Source organism: Bos taurus, chromosome X (genome assembly GCF_002263795.3).
Source record: "Bos taurus isolate L1 Dominette 01449 registration number 42190680 breed Hereford chromosome X, ARS-UCD2.0, whole genome shotgun sequence".
In the NCBI taxonomy this organism is placed as follows: domain Eukaryota; kingdom Metazoa; phylum Chordata; class Mammalia; order Artiodactyla; family Bovidae; genus Bos; species Bos taurus.
In genome coordinates, this window is record NC_037357.1 from 90,770,700 (window position 1) to 90,788,941 (window position 18,242).

Consider the following 18,242-nt stretch of genomic DNA (forward strand, 5'->3'; position numbering starts at 1 on the left):
AGGAATTCAAGGTCCACAGATTTTTCTGTTCCTCAGGGTTCTCTTCTGGAGAAGGACTGAGAGGATTGGTCGGTCCTGGAATGACAGACACTTCCCTACGTTTTGGGCCGGTGGAGGTTTATACTTACTCCGAGGCATAAGAGAGTTTTGCCCTCTAGTGGTAATAATAATGATAACGATAGTGATAATAACAAGTAGGGGATGTGTGCCTTGCTAGGGTGACCAACTATCCCAGTTTGCTCAAGATAGTTTGTTTGAGCGCTGAAATTCTGCTTCCCAGGGAACCTCTCAGTCCCAGGCAAAATGGTACAGTTGGTCCCCTTGATGGTGTTCAACACACTCTGGATACGCATGATCTCATTAGATGGCTCATAAGCCCCATGGCCAGGAATCAGGATTCAGCTCCACAAATCTGCAGAGCTTTTAGAGATTCAGCCTGTTTTCCCAATGAGAAAAGATGGCCCAAGAGAAGGGAAGTAACTTCCTTTTTCAACATCATATTACAAAATGGCAGAACGAGGATCAGCATCTAGGTGTCCAGACCCACAGCTTCGTGCTGTGTGCCTCTGCCTGGCATGCCCTTACCTACTTTGTCAGTTTGTCTCTGCTCTACATCCTCCAGGAAGACTTCTGTAAATTACTCACCCCTTAATTCTTTCAGAAAGCTTCCCCCTCTGAAAGCCTGAAATATTCATTTGGCACTTAGCATGTGCTGTAAGTACTTTTTTTTTTTTTTTTAATCCTTTACATGTATAGCTAGAAAAAAAGGAAAGTTCCTTAGCCCCTCACCCCCAACCCCAGGCCATACTGGAGAGGAAAGCAACCTCTGGGTGGAATAGTCTCAGGGTGCCCATAGTTTCTTCAGGGACCCAAGGAAAGGGCATTTGGCATTGCAGAGCAAGGAAAGAATCAGAGAAAGCCTTTTGCAATCACCAGGTGGGATGGATTTGAGAGCAAAGAGTTGAACAGAGGTGAGAATACGTCCCTCTGCAGCATTGGGGGAAAGGAAAGTGAGTGAAGCCTTCCTTGCCCCAGTGATACCATCAGGGAATGGGTTCTAGTTTTCTTGCTACCAGAATTGCAGTGTCCTTCTCTGCTTCCCTGGTTCCTGACAAGGACCCCCCAAATCAGCTCTTGCCTCTCCCCTCCACTGAGACAAATTTGCAAACTCCCACATCTCTGTGGAAACGGCAGAGAGCAGGAGAGAAGAAAAAAGGAGAAAAATCCACCCACATGCCAACAAACTGGAAAAAAAAAATAACCCAGGCCTTGTTTCACTCAGCTGTTGGCTTGCTGCTCCCTCCTACTGTGGCGGCTGCTCCTGCCTCCTGGACACGGGCCTAGCTCTGTGCAGTCTCCCTTCCCACCCTGCGATGGCTTTCAATCCCCCTCCCTCCAACTCAGCTATGGGGAGGGAAGGTCCTGGAGCCCAGGGTAGGAAAGCTGGAAGGAAGGACTGACAGAGCCACCAAATGCTTAGAGACAGCTACAAACTCAATTCCCATCACTATTCCCCCAAACCATGCAGGAGACCCTCTTCTCACCCCAGGGACAAAGTCAAGGAGTTCTCCCCTACCAGGCAACCTCTCCCTCAGATACCCCTGCCCCTTGAAACCTCTGCTGCCTCTCTCTACCATTTCATGTCTAAACTCTGTTTTCGGTCTAACTCCCTCTACTCCAATCTTTTCATGCCCTATTCTTTCTTCACCTTCTGCCCCAGTTCTGGAAACCACATATTTTTTTTAAAAAAATGGAATGTGTTTCTAGGAAAGGAGGGCTCTGGTCATCACTATTAGGAACTACCGAGGAAAACAGAGATGTTTAGCCTGCAGGAGAGATTATTTGAGCTCAAAAAATTATGGAAAGATGGAACCACAAGGAACTTTCTGGATTACCTCGTCCAACTCTTCATTTTCTAGTTAAGGTGACTGAGGCCCAGAGATGAGAGAAGACCTGGACTGTCATGGAGAAGGGACAGCTTTGGTCTGTGGGCCTCCAGAAAACTGAAGGAGAACCAGTGGGTGAAAGATAGAAAATAGATTTAAATGACAGTTTTGTTTCTTCTTTCCAAATCCCTATTCCTGTTATTTCACTTCCTTCCCTTATGGTGCAGGATCTCCAATTCAACGCTGAACAAAAGGAGTGATAATGGGCATCCCTGTCTTGTTACTTATCTTAAAGGGAAAATTTTCAGTGTTCAACCATTATATACATTCCCTGTGGGATTTTGGAGGATGCTTTTCATCAGTTTAAGGAAGTTCCCTCTTATTCCTAACATGCTTAGAACATTTTTTTGTCACTAACAGGTGTTAAGTTTTATCAAAGTCTCAGCATCTTTCATAATGATTGTAAGTTATTTTTTCTCTTCTAATCTGTTTATATGGTCAAGAATGCAGTGCTAAGCTCAAGTGAAAGATGAAATTTCTAACACAAAAAATCATCCAAAGAGGCACTGGCTGCCTTATGGATCAAGCAGTCAGCTCCAAGGGACTGGGAATGTTCAAACAGAAGTGCAGCCATTCAATAAATATTTAGGTGCCTACTCTGCTCTAGGTGCTGACAATTCAGTGATGAAGAGGGTCCCTGCTCTCCCGGTGGTCACATTTTAGAGAAAGGATGACAGATATAAACAACCAACAAATATAGGAACAGGATCATTTCAGAAAGTAAAAGTGTTTTGAAAATATTGTACAAAGGTAATGTGACTGGGTAGATGTGGGGAACAAGATTAAATAGTCAGTGAAGGTCTCTGGACAGATTTGGGATATATTTTTACCTGAACAGCACTATCAATCAACTTGACCACATTGTCACTTAAAGATTAGTCAGGCAAAGTCTCTCCTAGGAGGGAGAGTTGAGGTGAGATTGAATGACAAGAAAGTGATCATTTCAGGAAGATCCAGAGACATGGCTTCCCAAGCAAGGTGAAACACAAGGGTGAAAGCCGTAGAGTGGGAATGATCTTGGGGTATTTAAGGGATTACCAGTCAGAAGAAGTCTGATTGGTACTAAATGAAGTAGGAGAGAAATTCTGAAGCAAGCCTGTGTAGGACCATGCCAGCCATAAAAAGGTGTTTATTCCAGGTACAATGACAAGCCACTAGAGGGTTTTGAGCTGGGATTGACATGTCTATGATCATTCTGTCTGATATGTGGGAAATGGATTATAGTGGGAGGAAAACTGAAAACAGGTAGACCAGTTAGGAGGCTAGTGATGAGACCAGTCAGAAGGTCTAAGCAGGAGACCAAAATAGCTTAGACTAGGAGAGTGATGATGAAGAAAGATAAGTGTAAAGATTTCGGATCTATTTTTATCTATTTAAATTTTTTTTAATAATTTTATTTTTAACTAAGTTTTCTGGATTTTTTTAAAATGTAAAATTCAGGTTTGTTTCTTTTTTTTTTTAAATCTGTGAACCATTCTTTTTTTAAATTAATTTACAGCAGTATCAATCAACTTGATCTCATTGGCACTTACAGAGTACTCCTTCTGACAACAGCAGAGTATACATTTTCTCAGTTTGCAACAAATGCTTATCAAGGTAGACCATATTCTGGGCCATAAAACACATCTTAACAAATTTAAAAGAACAGAAATCATACAAAATATGTTCTCAGACTACAATGGAATTAAACTAGAAACCAGCAACAGAAAATTTCCAGGAAATCCCCAAATGTTTATAAATTAAACAATATACTTCTAAATAACATACGTGTCAAAGAAGAAGTCTCAAGAGAAAATTTTAAATATTTTGAGTTAAATGAAAAATACAATTTATGCTGTAGCAGATTCATTTCAATATTTGGCAAAACTAATACAATATTGTAAAGTTTAAAAATAAAATAAAAAAAAATACAATTTATGAAAATTTGGAGGACTGTGGAAAATCCCGAACAATCTACAAAAAAAAAAAAAAAAAACCTTTTCTGGTATATATAGCAAGGCTACAGAATACAAGGTTGATACACAAACATCAGTTGCTTTCCTATATGCCAGTAGTAAAAATTAGAATTTGAAATTTTAAGAAAATGGTACTACTTACAATAGCTGCAAAACAATGAATTAAGTATAAATATAAAAAAATATGTACAGTATCTGAATGTGGAAAATTACAAAACATTAATGAAAGAAATCAAAGAATATCTAAATAAATGGAGAGATAGTCCATGTTCATGAATTGTTGTTGTTTAGGTTCTAAATCATGTCTGACTCTTTTGCAACCCCATAGACTGTAGACCACTAGGCTTCTCTGTCCATGGGATTCTCCAGGCAAGAATACTGAAGTGGGTTGCTATTTCCTTTTCCAGAGGATCTTCCTGACCTAGGGATCAAATCCACATCTGCTGCATAGCAGGCGGATGCTTTATCACTGAGCCACCTGGGAAGCCCATGAATAGGAAGTCTCAATATTGTTAAAATATCCCAAATTGATCTACAGATTCAACATAGATTCAGTCAAAACCCTGCTGAACTATTTTGTAGATATAGACAAAGTGATTCAAAAATTCATATGGAAAAGAAAAGATCTAGTCCACCAAAACAACATTGAAGAAGAAAGTTGGAGGATACTACCCAATTTCAAGATAGCTACAGTACCTGAAGCTATAGTACATAAAATAGTGGAATGGAATAAATTTTAAGGTAGAGCTAAAAATCTTGTTGATGGATGTATGGGGTGAAGAACAGAAAGAATCAAGAAGGATGAGAAGGGAGGAAGATTGGGTTAGATACCTTTTTAAATTTCTTCCAAACTTTGTTTTGATAAAAAGTTGTAAGATCTATGATTTCTTGACCTGACTCACATATTTCTTCTAACTCATTACAGTTATACTTGGGGCTGGGATTTCCCTAGTTATTGACTCCATACCTCCAAGCTCAGGCCCATTCCCTCCCCTTTTCTCTTCTGTGGAGGGTGTCCTGGGGACTCTGCAAGTAAGAGCCAATGAGCAAGGTGAATGCTGCCTCTAGTCTTGATTTTAAGAGGCTTCAAGCTCCATGGTCAAAGTCTGATTACCCTATAATTAATGTGTTAATAAAGCATGAGGGAGAAGCTGAGGAAGAAAAAGAGGAAGAGAAGGAGAAAGAGGAAAATTGAAGAAGGAGAGATGGGAGAGGAAGGAAAATGAAAGACTAAATGATCTGTTGGCACAAAGAGGGGAGAGGAGCAGGCCATGGTGGCACACAGTAGCCTCCTGAGGCAGAATACATCTAGCCCTGCTAGCCTCAGTCCATGTCCTCAGCACTAGCCCTTCCTTATTTGTGGCCCTAAGAGAAAGTTGTTTAGTCGCTCAGTTGTGTCTGACTCTTTTCGACCCTATGGACTGCAGCAAAGGACCAGGCTTGCCTGTCCTTCACTATCTCCCCGAGTTTTCTCAAACTCATGTCCACTGAGTTGGTAATGCTATCTAACCATCTCATCCTCTGCTGCCCCCTTCTCCTTTTGCTTTCAATCTTTTCCAGCATCAGGGTCTTTTCCAATGAGTTGGCTCTTCGCATCAGGTGGTCAAAGTATTGGAGCTTCAGCTTCAGCATCAGTCCTTCTAATGAATAATTAGGGTTGATTTCCTTTAGGATTGACTGGTTTGATCTCTTTGCTGTCTTGCAGAGAGACTGTTATATGGAGAAATGGGTCTTTGTAGTAACTACATCTGGTCAGAGTGGGTGGGATCGGGGTAGCAGGGAGGAGGGGATGAAAGTATCAATAAATGGATGGAGTTATATCAATGGTGTTATACTTTATTTTGAGTCACAGACCTGTCTGAGCATATAATGAAAGCTATGGCTTATACATTCTCCCCAGAGAAATGCTAATACACACAATCATACCAAATTTTGCCTTCAATTCAGCATAAGCATTCATGGATTCTCTGAAACATTCCAGGATCCATGAACCCCTGATAGAATTCTGAACAAGAGAATATTTACGAGGTAAAAATCAGCATGCTTACTGAATGGATTTCATGTGGTAGTTAACAGAGTGAGTCAGGGAAGAAGCCTGGATTTATGACTTAAGTGGCTGGCTGGATGATGGAGGAATTCACTGACACAGAGTAAAGAGTAGAACCAGGAGAGTGTAGTGTCAGAGAAATCAAGGGCAAATCATCTTCCAAAATAGAAGGAATGGTTAACATGCCAAATATTACACAAAACAAAGCCTGGAAACCAACCACTAGATTTAGCAATAAGATCATTGGTAGCCTTGCAGAGAACATGGAGTGGTGGGGGTGGATGGCAAATTACAATGGGTTAAGAAGGAAGAAGTGGAGGCCAAAATGTAATGGGTTAAGAGGTGATCAAAGGAAAAAAGATAAAGGAAAACAGTGAACAGGGAGTATGGACAGGAGTACAAATAATGTTCTCAAACTGTTCACCCCTGACAGAGACAGAGATACCCTGACTAGGCTCTGAGGCACTTGTTATCCTTTTTTTGTGTGTGGTGAGAACATTTTAAGTTTTACTCTCTTAACCAATTTCAATTATACAATACAGTGTTATCAACTCTAGTCATCATGCTGCTGCTGCTGCTGCTAAGTTGCTTCAGTCGTGTCCGACTCTGTGCAACCCCATAGACAGCAGCCCACCAGGCTCCCCCGTCCCTGGGATTCTCCAGGCAAGAACACTGGAGTGGGTTGCCATTTCCTTCTCCAGTGCATGAAAGTGAAAAGTGAAAGCGAAGTCGCTCAGTCATGTCCAACTCCTAGCAACCCCATGGACTGCAGCCTACCAGGCTCCTCTGTCCCTGGGATTCTCCAGGCAAGAACACTGGAGTGGGTTGCCATTTCCTTCTCCAGTGCATGAAAGTGAAAAGTGAAAGTGAAGTCGCTCAGTCATGTCCAACTCCTAGCAACCCCATGGACTGCAGCCTACCAGGCTCCTCCGTCCATGGGATTTGCCAGGCAAGAGTACTGGAGTGGGGTGCCATTGCCTTCTCCAGTCATCATGCTAGATTCTCACAAATCTCATTAGATTCTCACACCTTATTCATCATATACCTGAAAGTCTACCCTTTTATCAACCTCTCCCCATTCCCTCCACCAACTCCCAGCCTTTGGCAACCACTTTTCTACTGTCTGTTTCTATGAGTTTAACTCTCTCTCTTTTTTCCTAAAGATTCCTCATGTAAGGAATACCATACAATATTTCTCTTTTTCTGTTTGGCTTATATCACTTAACATAATGCCCTCAAGTTTCATCCATGTTGTAGCAAATGGTAGGATTTCCTTCTTTTTGTGGCTGAATAATATTCCATCGTGTGTGTGTGTATTACATTTTTTTCTTTCATTGATGGACACTTAGGTTGCTTCCATATCCTGGCTTTTATGAATAATGCTGGGTGAACATGGGAGTGCTGATATCTTTTGAGATCCTGTTTTCATTTCATTTGGATATATATATAGAAATGGAATTGTTGGATCATAGTGTAGTTCTAGTTTTAATTTTCTGAGGAACCTACATACTGTTTTCCATAGTGGCTGCACCAATTTACATTCCCAGCAACAGAGCACAAGGTTTCCTTTTTCTCCATATCTTTGCTGCCGTTTGTTATCTCTTGTCTTTTTTTTTTATTATTATAGCCATTCTAACAACTATGAAGTTATATCTGTAGTTTTGATATGCATTTCCTGATGATTAGTGATGCTGAGCACCTTTCATGTACCTGTTAACCAGTTGACAATTTGTATGTCTTCTTTGGGAAAATGTCCATTCAGTTCCTCTGCCTGTTTTATAATCATATTGTTTGAAATGGAAACCCACTCCAGTATTCTTGCCTGGAGAATCCCATGGATGGAGGAACCTGGTAGGCTACAGTCCATGGTCGCAAAGAGTCAGACACGACTGAGCGACTTCACTTTCACTTTGGGTTTTTTCACTATTGAGTTGCATGAGTTCTTTATGTATTTTAAATATTAACTCTTATCAGACATATTATTTGCAAATATTTTACCCATTCTGTAGGCTGCCTTTTCACTCCTTTGCTGTGCAGAAGTTTTTAGTTCACTTGCTTGTTTTTGTTTTTGTTGCCTTTGCTTTTGGTATCAAATCCAAAAAATCATTGCCAAGACCAATGTCAAGGACCTTATACCTTATGTTTTCTTCTAGGTGTTATATGGTTTTGGGTCTAACATTCAAGTCATTAATTCATTTTTACTTTATTCTTGTGTTTGTTGTAAGATAAGGGTCCAGTTTCATTCTTTGCATATGTCTGCCCTATTTGGTCAGCACCATTTACTGAATAAACTATCCTTCCCCCATTGTGTATTCTTGACTCCTTTGTCACAAATAAATTGACCAATATATGCATGGGTTTATTTCTGGGCTCCCTATTCTCTTCCATTGATCAACATGTCTGCTTTCATGCCAATAACATATTGTTTTTCTTCCAGTTTAATTGAGATATAATTGACATACAGCACTGTATAAGTTTAAGGTGTACAACCTAATGACTTGACATACAAATATTGTGAAATGATTATCACAAAAAGTTTAGCTAACATCCATCACTTCATATAGTTACAAAATTTTTTCTTCCTTGTAATGAGTACTTTTAGGGGCTAATAACATGCTGTTTTGATTACTATAGCTTTGTAATATAGTTTGCAATTAGGAACTGTGATGTTTCCAGCTTTGTCCTTCTTTCTCAAGATTGCTTTGGCTATTTGGGGGTCTTTTGTGGTTTCAACAATTTTAGTATTGTTTGTTTCTATGAAAAAAAATTTATTGGAATTTTGATAAGGACTGCTTTGAATCTGTACATTGCTTTAGACAGTATGACTATTTTAATATTAATTCTTCCAATCCATGAACATGAAGAATATTTCCATTTTTTGTGTGTCTTCTAGTTCTTTCATCAATGTCTTAGAGTTTTTAAGGTACTGATCTTTCACTTCTTTGGTTAAATTTATTCCTATGTATTTTATTATTTTTGATGCAATTGTAAATGGATTGTTTTCTTAATTTTTCTTTCTTTAAAAAAAACTATTTATTTGTGCTGGGTCTTAGTTGTGACATGTGGGATCTAGTTCCCTGACCAGGGCTTGAACCTGGGTCCCCTGCATTGGGAGCACATAGTCTTAACCACTGGACCACCATGGAAGTCCCTTAATTTCTCTTTCTGATAGTTCATTGCTAGTATGTAGAAATGCAACTGATTTTTTTGTACATTGATTTTTTTTTTGGTATATTGATTTTGTATCCTGAGATTTTACTGAATTTGTTGGTTAGTTTTTTTGTGGAGTGTTCAGGGTTTTCTATATATAATATTATGTCATCTGCAAATACAGAAAGTTTTAATTCTTCCATTCCAATATGGATGCCTTTTATTTCTTTCTCTTGCCTAATTGCTCTGGCTACAACTTCTAGTACTATGTGGAACAAAAGTAGTGAAAGTGGGCATGCTTGTCTCATTCTTCATCCTAGAGGATAAGCTTTCAGCTTTTCACCATTGAGTATAATGTTATCTGTACATTGCTTTAGACAGTATGGCCATGTGTGTTAGTTATTCAGTCATGTCTGATTCTTTGCAACCCCATGGACTGTAGCCCTCGGGGCTCAGATGTCTATGGAATTCTCCATGAATACTGGAGTGGGCTGCCATCCCTTTTTCCAGGGGATCTTCATGACCCAGGGATAGAAACTGGGTCTGTTGCACTGCAGGCAGATTCTTTACCATCTGAGCCACCAGGGAAGCTTGCCCTATATGACCTTTATTATGCTGCAGTACATTCTCTCAGTATACCAAGTTTGTTGAAAGTTTTTGTTTATGAATGGATGTTGAATTTTGTCAAAGGTTTTTTCTGCATCTATTAGGATAATCATATAATTTATATCCTTCATTTTGTTAATGCAGTGTATCACATTTATTGGTTTGTGGATAATCACCCTGGCATCCCTGGAATAAATCCCACTAGATCATGTTGTATTATCCTTTTGATGTGGTACTGAATACAGGATATTGACCTATAATTTTCTTTGCTTCTAGTGCTCTTATATGGTTTTGGTATCTGGGTAATGCTAGCCTCATAAAATGAGACTGGAAGTGTTTCCTCCTATTTTGGGGAAGAGTTTGAGAAGGATTGTCACTTATTTTTCTTTTAACGTTTGGTAGAATTTACCAGTGGAGCCATCTTGTCCAGGGCTTTTATTTGTTGGAAGGCTTTTGATTACTGACTCAATCAACTTATTGGTAACTAGTCTGTTCAGATTTTCTATTTCTTCACAATTCAGTCTTGGTAAGTTGTATGTTTCCAGGAATTTATCCTTTTCTTCTTGGTTGCCCAATTTGTTGACATTTAATTGCTCATAGTAGTCTCTTATAAGTCTATGCATGTCTGTGGTAAATGAGTAATAACTCCTCTTTCACTTCTAATTTTATTGATTTAGGTCTTCTATTTCTTTTTAAGTCTAGCTTAAGATTTGTCTATCTTTTTTTTTAATCTCTTAGTTTCATTGATCTTTTCTGTTTTCTTTTTTGTTTCTATTTCATTTATTTCCACTCTGATCTTTATTTCCTTCTTTCTATTAACTTTGGGCTTATTTTATTCTTTTTCTATTCCTTGAATTGTAAAGTTAGAATTTTTATTTAAGATTTTCATTCTTAATGTAGGTGTTCATCATTATGAACTTCTTTCTTAGAACTGCTGCATCTCAGGGAATTCTCTGGTGGTCCAGTGGCTAAGATTCCACACTTCCAATGCAGGGGTCCTGGGTTTGATCCCTGGTCAGGGAACTAGATCCTACATGTCACAACTGAAGATCCCATATGCAGCAACTAAGAGATCCTGCATGCTGCAACAATGCTTGAAGATCCCATGTGCCACAATTAAGACCTGGTGCAGCCAAATAAATGAATACTTTTATCTTTCAATTTCTCCTTTGAGTCATTGGTTGTTAAGTAGCATGTTGTTTAATCTTCCTGTATTTGTGAATTTTCCAGTTTTTTTCCTTGTAATTGATTTCTAGTTTCATACCATGTGGTTGAAAAAGAAGCTTGATATGATGCTTCAGTCATCTTAAATTTATTATGATTTTTCTATGGCCTAACATTACTTTGCCAACAAAGGTCCGTCTAGTCAAGGCTATGGTTTTTCCTGTGGTCATATATGGATGTGAGAGTTGGACTGTGAAGAAAGCTGAGCGCCGAAGAATTGATGCTTTTGAGTTGTGGTGTTGGAGAAGACTCTTGAGAGTCCCTTGGACTGCAAGGAGATCCAACCAGTCCATTCTGAAGGAGATCAGCCCTGAGATTTCTTTGGAGGGAATGATGCTGAAGCTGAAACTCCCGTACTTTGGCCACCTCATGAGAAGAGCTGACTCATTGGAAAAGACTCTGATGCTGGGAGGGATTGGGGGCAGGAGGAGAAGGGGACGCCAGAGGATGAGATGGCTGGACACATCACTGACTCGAGGGACTTGAGTCTGAGTGAACTCGAGTTTGTGATGGACAGGGAGGCCTGGCGTGCTACGATGGGGTTGCAAAGAGTCGGACACGACTGAGCGACTGAACTGAACTGAACTGAACTGAACATATGACTTAACCTGGGAAATGTTCTACGTGTATTTGAGTAGAAAATGTATTCCACTTCTCTTGGATAGAGTGTTCTTGTGTTGTTTTAAAAAACAGCTTTATTGGGGTATAATTACATAGCATGAAATTCACCTGCTTTTTTTTTTTTTTTCCACCAGGAAAGCTAAATATGTGCCAAACTGATATTTAAAGAAAGAGAAAAAATTGACAGACGATAAATAGAGCTAAGTGAGAGTCAGACTCTTCATGGCTTTTGGAACTCTGCTCTGAGCAGTTAAACTACAAAAGTGAGTTACAGAGGGGAGGAAAGACCATGTTCTTTGGCATCAGGTAGAGATGGATTTGGAGAAGGCAATGGCACCCCATTCCAGTACTCTTGCCTGGAAAATCCCATGGATGGAGGAGCCTGGTAGGCTGCAGTCCATGAGATCACTAAGAGTCGGCACAACTGAGCGACTTCACTTTGTTTTTGTTTTTTTTTTCTTTTCTTCCAAGGAGCAAGTGTCTTTTTTTTTTTTTAATTTTTCAGCACTTTATTATTTTTTTTTATTTTATTTGATAAATTTAACGCCTTTTATTGCCATACCTCATTTTACTGTGCTTTGCTTTAGTGAGCTTTATAGATACATGTTTTTTTTTTTTTTTTCCTTGTTAATTTTCTGTTTAGTTGATCTATCCATAAGTGTGAGTGGGGTATTAAAGTCTCCCACTATTATTGTGTTATTGTTAATTTCTCCTTTCATACTTGTTAGGATTTGTCTTACATACTGCGGTGCTCCAGTGTTGGGTGGATATATATTTATAATTGTTATATCTTCTTCTTGGATTGATCCTTTGATCATTATGTAGTGACCTTCTTTGTCTCTTTTCACAGCCTTTGTTTTAAAGTCTAATTTATCTGATACGAGTATTGTGACTCCTGCTTTCTTTTGGTCCCAATTTGCATGGAAAATCTTTTTCCAGCCCTTCACTTTCAGTCTGTATGTGTCCCCTGTTTTGAGGTGGGTCTCTTGTAGACAACATATGTAGGGGTCTTGTTTTTGTATCCATTCAGCCAGTCTTTGTCTTTTGGTTGGGGCATTCAACCCATTTACAAAGCCCATAAACAAAGATCAAACACAAAGAACAAATATTAAAAGCAGCAAGGGAAAAACAACAAATAACACACAAGGGAATTCCCATAAGGATAACAGCTGATCTTTCAATAGAAACTCTTCAAGCCAGGAGGGAATGGCAAGACATACTTAAAATGATGAAAGAAAATAACCTACAGCCCAGATTATTGTACCCAGCAAGGATCTCATTCAAGTATGAAGGAGAAATCAAAAGCTTTTCAGACAAGCAAAAGCTGAGAGAATTCTGCACCACCAAACCAGCTCTCCAACAAATACTAAAGGATATTCTCTAGACAGGAAACACAAAAATGGTGTATAAACTCGAACCCAAAATAATAAAGTAAATGGCAACGGGATCATACTTATTAGTAATTACCTTAAACGTAAATGGGTTGAATGCCCCAACCAAAAGACAAAGACTGGCTGAATGGATACAAAAACAAGACCCCTACATATGTTGTCACCTGCTTTAATTCTACAATTCAATTAATTTTAGCATATTTACAGAATTGTACTATTATCACCACAGTCCACTTTTAGGACATTTCTATCTCCCCAGAAAGATCCTTCATGCTCATTTATAGTCACTCTCCATCCATGCTGCCAGACCCAGGCAACCACTAATCTACTTTCTGCCTCTACAGATTTGCAACTTTTGGAAATTTCATAATAATGGACTCATAATATGTGAGGTTTTGTGTGTGTGTGCATGGCTTCTTTCATTGAGCATAATGGTTTTTTGTTTGTTTTGAGCAAAATGTTTTTAAGATTCATTTTTTATTTTCATTGCCAAATGGTATGGATATATCACTTTGTTCATGCATTCACCAGTTGGTGAACATTTGGGTTCTTTCCACCTTTTGGTTATTATAAATAATGCTATGAACATCCAAGTACAGTTTTTCATGCAGACATATGTTTTCATTTCTCTTAGGTAGATAACTAAGACTAGAGTTTCTGGGTCACATGGTAAATTTATGTTTAACTTTTTTGAAAATGGAGGCAATTATTTTTTAAATTGAGCTAAAATGCACAAAACATAAAACAATTTTAAAGTGTACAATTCAGTGAAAATACATAGATGATGTTGTGCAACTATCACTTTTATCTATTTACACAATATTTTCATCATCCCAAATGGAAACCGTGTACCCATTAGCCAGTCACTCCTCACTCCCTCCTTGTGCCCAGCCCTGGGAAACAATCTGCTGTCTATAAGAATTTACCTTTACTGGACATTTCATGTAACTGGAATCATATAATATGTGATCTATTGTGTCTGACTTCTTTCACTTACATAATGTTTTTAAGGTTCATCCATGCTGTAGCATGTATTGGTACTTCATTCCTTTTTATGATTAAATAATATTCCATCATATGGGTATACCACCATTTTGTTTTATCCATTCATCAGTTTATGAACATTTGGGTTGTTTCTACCTTTTGGATATTGTGAATAGCACTATTATGAACATTTATGTACAAGTATTTGTTTAAATATCTTTTTTCAATTATTTTGGGTATATGCCTTAGTGGAATTGCTGGGTCATGTGGAAGTTCTATGTTTATCTTTTAGAAAAAGTGCCAAACTGATTTCCACAGCAGCTACACCATTTTACATTCCCATGAGCAATGTACGAAGTTCCAGTTTCTCTAAATCTTGCCAGAACTTATTTTCCTTTATTTTATTAGAGCCATCCTAGTGGGTGTAAAGTGGTATCTCATTGTAGCTTTGATTTGCATTCCTCTGATGACTGATAGTGGGAATTTTTTCCATGAGTTTCATGGTCATTTGTATGTCTTCTTTGGAGAAATTTCTACTCAAGTCCTTTTCCCATTTTTCAATTGTGTTGTTTTTGTTGCTGAGTTGTAAAAATTCTTTCTGTATTTTAGATACAAGTCCCTTATCAGATGTATGATTTGAAAATAATTTCTCCTACTCTGTAGCTTATCTTTTCACTTTCTTGATGGTGTTCATTGATGCACAAAAGTTTTTTTTAATAAAGTCCAAATCATCTTTTTTTTCTTTTGTTGATTGTGCTTTTAATGGCCAAATCCAAGTCTACAAAGATTTACACTTATGTTTTCATATAGAAGTTCTATTGTTTTAGCTCTTACATTTAGGTATTTGATTTGTTTTCAGTTAAATTTTATAGATGGTGTAAGGTAAAGAGTTCAATATTTTTTTGCATGTGGTTAACCAGTTATCCCACAACAATTGTGGTGAGGCTGGTCTTCCATGTTGAAAATCAATTGACCATAGGTATTTGGGTTTATTTTGGACTCCAAGTTCTATTCCATTGATCTATAAGTCTGTCTTTATGCCAGTACCACACTGTTTGGATCACTGTAGTAAGTTTCAAAACTGGGGAATGTGAGTCCCTCAACTTTGCTTTCCTCTTTCAAGACTATTTTGGCTATGTGAGGTCCCTTGCAGTTCCATATGAATATTAGGCTCAACTTTTCTTTTTCTGAAGAAAAGGTCAGTGGGATTTTGATAGGAATTAAACTCAACATGTAGACAGATCTGGGTAGTATTGCCATTTTAAATTGTTAAAACTTTCAATCCATGAACATGGGATATCTTTCCATTTATTTAGGTCTTCTTTAATTTCCTTCAGCAAAGAATCTGCCAATGCCAGAGACACAGGTTATATATCCCTGGGTCAGGAAGATCCCTTGGAGAAGAAAATGGTAACCCACTCTAGTATTCTTGTCTGGGAAATCCCATGGACAGAGGAGCCTGGCGGGCTACAGTCCATGAGGTTGCAGAAGAGTCAGACACAACTTAGTAACTAAACAACAAACGACGAATCTTTTGTAGTTTTCAGCATGCAAGTCTTCCATCTCATTGGTTAAATTTATTCCTCTGTATTTTATTCCTTTTGATGCTATTGTAAATAGGTCAATTTTTTTATGTTATAAGAGACCTGAACGTGTTTAAAGGATGAGCCAATAGAGAGGGAGATATGAAAGATACAGGAGGGAGAGAGGAAACTGAAATATCAAGGTTTCCCTGAGTGGGCACAGAGCACCAATGGAAGGATCGGTCAGCATGATAAATGACACCATTTCCAGTGTGACAGAAGGGAAAGAGCAGGGATCGGTCAGGTTAGAATCTCATGAGTTTGCAGGTAGTTTGTGGCAAGAAGTTGGGAACATTGCTGTTTGGGGTTTCTATTTTAAGTGCAGTAGGAGGTGACAACACGTGGTCCACTGAAGAAGGGAATGGTAAACCACTCAGTACTTTTGCCTTGAGAACCCCATGAACAGTATGAAAAGGCAAAAAGATATGACACTGAAAGATGAATTCCCCAGGTCAGTAGGTGCCCAATATGCTACTGGAGAAGAGTGGAGAAATAACTCCAGAAAAAATGAAGAGATGGAACCAAAGCGAAAACAATGCCCAGTTGTGGATGTGACTGGTGATGGAAGTAAGTCTGATGCTGTAAACAACAATATTTCATAGGAACCTGGAATGTTAGGTCCATGAATCAAGGTAAATTAGAAGTGGTCAAACAGGAGATGGCAAGGGTGAACGTCGACATTTTAGGAATCAGTGAACTAAAATGGACTGGAATGGGCAAATTTAATTCAGATGACCATTATATCTACTACTATGGGCAAGAATCCCTTAGAAAAAAATGGAGTAGCCCTCATAGTCAACAAAAGAGTCTGAAATGCAATTCTTGGGTGCAGTCTCAAAAATGACTGAATGATCTCTGTTTGTTTCCAAGGCAAGCCATTCAATATCACAGTAATCCAAGTCTATGCCCCAAGCAGTAATACTGAAGAAGCGGAAGTTGAATGGTTCCATGAAGACCTACAATACCTTCTAGAGCTGACACCCAAAGAAGATGTCCTTTTCATCATAGGGGACCGGAATGCAAAACCAGGAAGTCAAGAGATACCTGGAGTAACAGGCAAGTTTGGCCTTGGAGCACAAAATGAAGCAGGGCAAAGGCTAACAGAGTTTTGCCAAGAGAACGCACTGGTCATAGCAAACACCCTCTTCCAACAGCACTAGAGAAGACTCTACACATGGACATCACCAGATGGTCAACACTGAAATCAGACTGATTATATTCTTTGCAGCCAAAGATGGAGAAGCTCTATACAGTCAGCAAAAACAAGACTGGGAGCTGACTGTGGCTCAGATCATGAATTCCTTATTGCCAAATTCAGACTTAAATTGAAGAAAGTAGGGAAAACCACTAGACCATTCAGGTATGACCTAAATCAAATCCTTTATAATTATACAGTGGAAGTGACAAATAGATTCAAGGGATGAGATCTGATAGAAAGACTGCCTGAAGAACTATGGATGGAGATTAGTGACATTTTACAGGAGGCAGTGAGCAACACCATCCCCAAGAAAAAGAAAAGCAAAAAGGCAAAATGGTTGTCTGAGGAGGCCTTACAAATAGCTGAGAAAAGAAGAGAAGCTAAAGGCAAAGGAAAAAAGGAAAAATATACCCATTTGAATGCAGAGTTCCAAAGAATAGCAAGGAGAGATAAGAAAGCCTTCCTCAGTGATCATTGCAAAGAAATAGAGGAAAACAACAGGATGGGAAAGACTAGAGATCTCTTCAAGAAAATTAGAGATACCAAGGGAATATTTCATGCAAAAATGGGCTCGATGAAGGACAGAAATGGTATGCACCTAACAGAAGAAGATATTAAGAAGAGGTGGCAAGAATACACAGAAGAACTATACAAAAAAGATCTTCATGACCCAGATAACCATGATGGTATGATCACTCACCTAGAGCCACACATTCTGGAATGCAAAGCCAAGCGGGCCTTAGGAAGCATCTCTAAGAACAAAGCTAGTGGAGGTGATGAAATTCCAGTTGATCTATTTTAAGTCCTCAAAGATAATGCTGATAAAGTGCTGCACTCAATATACCAGCAAATTTGGAAAACTCAGCAGTGGCCACGGAACTGGAAAAGGTCAGTTTTCATTCCAATCCCAAAGAAAGGCAATGCCAAAGAATGCTCAAACTACCGCACAATTGCACTCATCTCACACGCTAGCAAAATAATGCTCAAAATTCTCCAAGCCAGGTTTCAACAGTATGTGAACCGAGAACTTCGAGATGTTCAAGCTAGATTTAGAAAAGGCAGAGGAACCACAGATCAAACATCTGTTTGATCATCAAAAAAGCAAGAGAATTCCAGAAAAACATCTACTTCTGCTTTATGTCAAAGCCTTTGACTGTGTGGATCATGATAAACTGTGGAAAATTCTTAAGAGATGGGAGTACCAGCCCACCTTACCTGCCTCCTGAGAAATCTGTACGCAGGTCAAGAAAATAGTTAGAACCAGAAATGGAACAATAGATTGGTTCCAAATTGGGAAAGGAGTATGTCAAGGATGTATATTGTTACCCTGCTCATTTAACTTATATGCAGAGTACATCATGCGAAATGCCATGCTGGATGAAGCACAAGGTGGAATCAAGATTGTCAGGAGAAATATCAATAACCTCAGATACCCAGATGATACCATCCTTATGGCAGAAAGCGAAGAAGAATTAAAGAGTCTCTTGATGGAAGTGAAAGAGGAGAGTGAAAATGTTGGCTTAAAAACATTCAAAAA